Source organism: Babylonia areolata, chromosome 8 (assembly GCF_041734735.1).
Source record: "Babylonia areolata isolate BAREFJ2019XMU chromosome 8, ASM4173473v1, whole genome shotgun sequence".
Classification (NCBI taxonomy): domain Eukaryota; kingdom Metazoa; phylum Mollusca; class Gastropoda; order Neogastropoda; family Buccinidae; genus Babylonia; species Babylonia areolata.
The window spans coordinates 25270618-25278117 of NC_134883.1; positions in this window are offsets into that span (position 1 = coordinate 25270618).

Below are 7500 nucleotides of genomic sequence, written 5' to 3' on the forward strand. Positions count from 1 at the left end.
GCCCTGTGTGTATGAAGTGTGTTACACTGAAAGTGGTGGTGTGGGGGGGCGTGAGTTCAAGTTTAAGTCCAAAATCACCCCCTTCACCTTTCACCTTTTGTCCCGTGACCCACCGGGTCGTGGGGGAGGGGGAGTGCGGAGGGGGGGGGGGCACAAGGGATGCAGCGGACGTCACTCTCCTCCAGCCCGTGGTCTGCTCTCGGCCTCTGACACCAGCTCTGGCATCTTCAGATGAGTCCAGGTCTTGACGTCATCTGTCCAGCTTCTCCTTGGTCTTCCCCTCTTTCTTTCTTCCGCCCTCAGTGGTGCCCTGCAGGGTGGTCTTGCACAGGGTGTTGTTGTGGCGGGTCACGTGGCCAAACCAGGCCAGCTTCCTCCTTTTGATGGTTGCCAGGAGGGGTTCTTGGGCATGAAAGAAAATCACCCCCCCCCCCACCCTGTTTTAATTTCACTTCCCTGGGATGAATGTGGCTCACCACCCTGTTTTAATTTCACTTCTCTGGGATGAATGTGGCTCACCACCCTGTTTTAATTTCACTTCTCTGGGATGAATGTGGCTCACCACTAATCGTGTCTGAGAGTACTTCTCGGAGACTGGGTTAAGGCACATGCCCAAACTCACCCCCCCCCCCCCCACCCCCCCCCCCCCCCACCCCACCCCTCCCCCTTCCCAATCTGACAAGGAGGTGGAAATGGGGCTGTGCCTATATTCAGCCCATGAGGCGTTTTCTAACTATGCCCCAAATCACTTTATGGGCAGTGGTTTGGGAACAGGGTGGGAAGCCCCCCAAGTCTAGGTGCAGAATGTTTAAATTGAAATGCTTTGTCATTTGGGAAAAATTTTAGATTTTTGAGGGAGTTTGTGGGGTGAGTAACATTTAGACCAAAGACGAGTGCGGGCTGGACTTGCACCCTGGGGTGGGGAGGGGTAGGGGTGAGTTTGGGTACGCGCTCTTATTTACCCCGGGGGAGAGGGGGGGGGGTGATTTTGAGATGGGAGTAATTACGGTTTGGTACACCGGGAAACAGACTTTTTTTCTTTTCTTTTTTTTTTCTTTTTTTAATTCAAACTACCCCATTCCCGTCAAATGTTTGTTGTTTTTTGTTGTTGTTGTTTTTTTTTGGGGGGTTGTCATTTACCGTTTCTTTTTTTCTTTTTCTTTTTTTCTTTTCTTTTTTTACATACACACAAAAGTCAATTTACGACGAAAAGGCATCCAGTCCGCGCCATACACACACCACACTCAACGAGAGAGAAACGACGAAGCGTCTCAAAAGGACAACATTATCACCTTCCTTATCAAAGATGCGATCGAAGGAGAAGGATATGATGGCTCACAAAATCCCAGCGTGTTCAGTTTCCATTAAAAAGACATAAAATCCCCGTCACAATGGAATGGATATATAGCCCTCCCCAGACTGTATGAAACGTGAACAACTACACTCTTCGCTCCGTAAAAAGCAAAACGGAGAGGGGGGCGAGGGAGGAGGGGGGGGGGGGGGAGAATATTGTAGAGAGCGTATGTTTGAAAGAGTTGAGGTTGTTAAAAGAGGTAGGGTCTAACTACTCTAGCTGAAAGAACATACACTTTTTTTTTTCTTTCTCTTTTTTCATCTTTTTTTTCTGTTTCTTTTTAGTTTGGCCATTGAAGGCTGAACTACCGGCAAACCTGTCTGTTATTCACTGCATCGTGCAGGCTGAACTATCGACATAACACTGCATTGTGCAGGCTGAACTATCGACATAACACTGCATCGTGCAGGCTGAACTATCGGCATAACACTGCATTGTGCAGGCTGAACTATCGGCATAACACTGCATCGTGCAGGCTGAACTATCGGCATAACACTGCATCGTGCAGGCTGAACTATCGACATAACACTGCAATGTGCAGGCTGAACTGTTGGCATAACACAGCATCGTGCAAGCTCAACTATCGGCATAACACTGCATCGTGCAGGCTGAACTATCGGCAAACCTGTCTGTTATTCACTGCATCGTGCAGGCTGAACTATCGGCATAACACTGCATCGTGCAGGCTGAACTATCGGCAAACCGGTCTGTTATTCACTCCATCGTGCAGGCTCAACTATCGGCATAACACAGCATCGTGCAGGCTGAACTATCGGCATGACACTGCATCGTGCAGGGTGAACTATCGGCATAACACAGTATCGTGCAGGCTGAACTATCGGCATAACACAGCATCGTGCAGGCTGAACTATCGGCATAACACAGCATCGTGCAGGCTGAATTATCGGCATAACACAGCATCGTGCAGGCTGAACTATCGGCATAACACAGCATCGAGCAGGCTCAACTATTGGCAAACCTGTCTGTTATTCTCTGCATCGTGCAGGCTGAACTATCGGCATAGCACAGCATCGAGCAGGCTCAACTATTGGCAAACCAGTCTATTATTCACTGCATCGTGCAGGCTCAACTATCGGCAAACCTGTCTATTATTCACAGCATCGTGCAGGCTGAACTATCGGCATAACACTGCATTGTGCAGGCTGAACTATCGGCAAACCTGTCTATTATTCACTGCATCGTGCAGGCTGAACTATCGGCATAACACAGCATCGTGCAGGCTGAACTATCGGCATAACACAGCATCGTGCAGGCTGAACTATCGGCATAACACAGCATCGTGCAGGCTGAACTATCGGCATAACACAGCATCGTGCAGGCTGAACTATCGGCATAACACAGCATCGAGCAGGCTGAACTATCGGCATAACACAGCATCGAGCAGGCTCAACTATTGGCAAACCTGTCTGTTATTCACTGCATCGTGCAGGCTGAACTATCGGCAAACCGGTCTTTTATTTACTGCATCGTGCAGGCTGAACTATCGGCATAACACTGCATTGTGCAGGCTGAACTATCGGCAAACCTGTCTATTATTCACTGCATCGTGCAGGCTGAACTATTGGCAAACCTGTCTATTATTCACTGCATCGTGCAGGCTGAACTATCGGCATAACACAGCATTGTGCAGGCTGAACTATCGGCAAACCTGTCTGTTATTCACTGCATCGTGCAGGCTGAACTATCGGCATAACACTGCATTGTGCAGGCTGAACTATCGGCACACCTGTCTGTTATTCACTGCATCGTGCAGGCTGAACTATCGGCATAACACTGCATTGTGCAGGCTGAACTATCGGCAAACCTGTATGTTATTCACTGCATCGTGCAGGCTGAACTATCGGCATAACACTGCATTGTGCAGGTTGAACTATCGGCAAACCTGTCTATTATTCACTGCATCGTGCAGGCTGAACTATCGGCATAACACAGCATTGTGCAGGCTCAACTATCGGCAAACCGGTCTGTTATTCACTGCATCGTGCAGGCTGAACTGTCGGCATAACACAGCATTGTGCAGGTTGAACTATCGGCAAACCTGTCTATTATTCACTGCATCGTGCAGGCTGAACTATCGGCATAACACAATTTCAGTTTCAGTAGCTCAAGGAGGCGTCACTGCGTTCGGACAAATCTATATACGCTACACCACATCTGCCAAGCAGATGCCTGACCAGCAGCATAACCCAACGCGCTTAGTCAGGCCTTGACACAGCATCGTGCAGGCAGTGCTGGACCGGGAAAGCAAATGGTTTCAGGAGGGCGGAGGGGATGGAGGGGGTCAAGGAATCCGTCCACATTGCAACCACCAAGCCCACACTCCACAGTGACTGAGGGGGTTGGGGAACACCTTACCTGTAATCTGCTCTTCCCTCATCCCTCTCCTGCTCTTTTTTTTTTTTTTTTTTTTTTTTCTTTTTTTTTTTTTTGCTGACCCATCATCTGCACCGTTTCAGTGGCGTTACTCCCACGCCGCTCACTTAGATTCCCACATACACGGCCACACCCGGGTTCGTCCTTCGCAGTTCCAGCGTCGGCAGTCCACAGGGAACCATCGATGTTAGGTCGCCAGGAGGCCACACACCAGAAGAGACCCTGCACTGCTGCTGAGTCACTTCGGTGACTTCGGTGACGAAGTGACTCCTGTTCATTCTGTCTGGAGGAGAATAACTGTGGATATGAAATAATTAAAATTTCGAACATTCAGCAAGTCTAACTACTATACGCAAAATATCAGCAAATCTAGCTACTGTACGCAAAAAAAAAAAATATCATTAAGCCTATCTTTTGTACGCAAACACATCAGCAAGTATAACTACTGCACGATGAGAATATTACTTAGTCTCTGCCATTGTAAATTTCGATATCATCAAGCTCAAAATATATCCTGGCAACATTCCTGCAGTTAGCGAAAATAACGAGCACTTCGAACCGATATTAATTAACTCAGATGCCAGCAGTATAATTGCTGAAATTTCACAGCCAGATTCGGTCCACTGCACTCGCAGGCTCAATGAAATCTATCCTCGTCGCTTCTTGAAATAAAGGCATGGACACGCATCGGTCCACCTCACTGCGAAAAGAAAAACACGCCCGGTGTCAAATTTTATTTGTTATCCCGTTTTTGTTTTTGTTTTTGTTTTTTTGTTTTTTGTGGGGCGTTTTTGTTGTTGTTTTTTGTAATGTTATTGTTTCTTGTTGTTGTTGTTGTTGATTGTTGTTGGTGTTGTTGGTGTTTGTTGTTGTTGTTGTTGTTTTGTGGTGTTTTTTGGTTGTTTTTGGTTGTTGTTTTTTTGTGGTTTTTTGTTTTTGTTGTTGTTGTTGTTGTTTTGTTGTTGTTGTTGTTGTTTGTGTTTGTTTTGTTTTGTTTTGTTTTTTTTTGGGGGGGGCTTTTTTTTTATTAACCCCTAGCACAAATCTGCAGAGCTCAGATTAACCCCGGGGTCCGTGTAGACCTATGGCGCATACTCGGCATCTCCTGGCAAGACAAGGTGATAAACACCGAAGTCCTGACTCGCGCTGGCCTCCCGACCATGTATACCATGCTGAGACAGCGTCGGCTGCGCTGGCTGGGCCACGTTCGCCACATGGAAGATGGTCTCATCCCAAAAGACATCCTTTATGGAGAGCTCGCCACGGGGCAGAGAATCATCGGCCGTCCACAGCTGAGATACAAAGACGTTTGCAAACGTGACATGAAGGCACTTGAGATCAACACTGAGTCCTGGGAGGACCTTGCAGATGACCGCAACAGATGTAGAAGCACTGTCAAGAATCAGCTACGGATTGGTGAGGAAAAATTGTCAGCTGCTGCAGCAGAAACGCGAGCTCACAGAAAAAGGACGGCAGCCAACAGACCAGCATCAGCCTCTGTGACAGAGGCTGTCTCTCTCGCATCGGTCTCTACACAGGCGACGCTGCTTGGTCCAAGCAGACAGCCCAATTAGACATTAGGTCGGATATACTCTATCCATGGTCAGCCATGACCGAAGGAGGCCTACTACAAACCCACCGAAAGCTGACATGGATTACAGGATCTTTAACGCGCGTATTTGATCTTCTGCGTGCGTATACACACGAAGGGGATTCAGGCACTAGCAGATCTGCACACATGTTGACCTGGTAGATAGGTAAAATCTCCACCCTTTACCCACCAGGCCCCGTTACCGAGAATCGAACCCGGGACCCTCAGATTAAAAGTCCAACGCTTTAACCACTCGGCTATTGCACCCGTAAAGGCTAGCCCAGAACGTAACCTGTAAAAAGTGGGTAATTTCCAACTGGTGAGCGAGGTGGGGGTTGATCTTGACTGTCCAGAAATATATGACTACCGTGGGTCATTCGCGGCTAGCCCAAAATGACCCCCCGGGATAAAAAATAAAATAAAATAAAAATTAAGCAGGGTGTGTGTGTGTGTGTGTGTGTGTTAAGGGGGGAGGGGGTTAGTTTGACGCTGTCGCACCGGTTTAACGATCGTTCAGGTAAGTGAGCTCACCGATGCGCAAGGCTGATCAGGCTGATCAGTTGTCATGATAAAAAAAGAGGAGAAATGAAAATGGCTGCCGTGAGTTCAGTGCGCGAATTGTCTCCCTTCCCTCTCGTTCCTTTCTCCAGTGACGCACGGGAAGAAGGGACGCAAGAAGAAAAAGAAGAGAGTGGGGGGGGGGGTGAGGGAAGGGGGTGGTAGTGGGTGGAGTGGGGGGGTGGGCGAGGGGCAGGGTGGAGGGGGGGAGAGGGGGCAATCGGTATTTAGCATCCGGATGTGAGAATTTTTGCTCCTCAAAACGCAGGGAGTGGGGAGTAATTATGGTGTCAGTTATATCAGGCACATTGAAGGGGAGAGGTGGGAGGGGGGGGGGGGTCAGAGAGAGAGAGAGGTAAAGATTCGCCAATTTCCACCTGGTTAATTCGGTGTCTGCCACGAGAAAGGAGCTAGGGGAGTATCATCTTACATGTCTTGTTCAGAAATTCTTGTATACTCCCTCCCCCCTCCCACCCCCCCACCCCCACCCCCCAAAAAAAGGAAAAAAGAAATAAGATTTAAAGAGAGAGAGAGAGAGATAAGAACACCAACTTAAAATGACCTTCGAAAACAGCCTTTTACAGTTATGTGCTCTTTCTCGTTCTCAAACAAACAGCAGGCATATCCATTGCAATGTCATGAATTTCAAAATGAAACGGTATAAGGGGCTACGAAAGAACGCCTTATTCAAGCTGGCTAAAAAAAAAAAATTATTCTGTAGTCAGCAGCAAAGACAACATAGAGAGCAACACTATATAGGTGTGTTATCATTACTGTTATTATGATTATTACAATTATTAGTATTATCATTATTATTACTAATATCATCATCAACATCATCATCATTGTTATCATCATCATCATCATCATTATCTGATCTCAGCGAGAAAGAGAACACAAAACTGAAAGAACATCCCCGTCAACAAGTGCAAGAACAAGAACGTAAAAAACACGTCAACAAGTGCAAGAACAAGAACGTCAAAAACACGTCAACAAGTGCAAGAACAAGAACGTAAAAAACACGTCAACAAGTGCAAGAACAAGAACGTAAAAAACACGTCAACAAGTGCAAGAACAAAAACTCAAAAATATGTTAACAAGTACAAGAAAAAGAACGTCAAAAATACGTCAAGTGCAAGAATAAAAATGTCAAAAATACGTCAAAAAGTGCAAGAATAGGAACGTCAAAAAGATGTCAGTAAGAACAAGAACAACAATGTCAAAAAGTCTTAAATAAGAGGAAAAACAATAACGTAAATAAATAAATAAATGAAAAAGCATAAACACTTTATCTAACTATCATTTCAACCGCAACCGCTCACGAGTGTATTGCCGGTTAAATTGCTAAGCCGATGATCAAACCAAAGCGACAGCCCTGATTATGTATGGTCCTAGTGGTCGGCTGAGCTATAAACAAAATGATTTGATTTGAACCCAAAGCGAAATGCAAGTATTACCATTCCTTATCCATCCCACTAGAGGTTTCAGTTCACACACACACACGCACACGCACGTACACAGGTGCATGTGCCCAATAACAAGCACGTTCACAATCAACCACTGCATCCTACCACCTCCGTTATCGACCTCCAATACTTCTTCA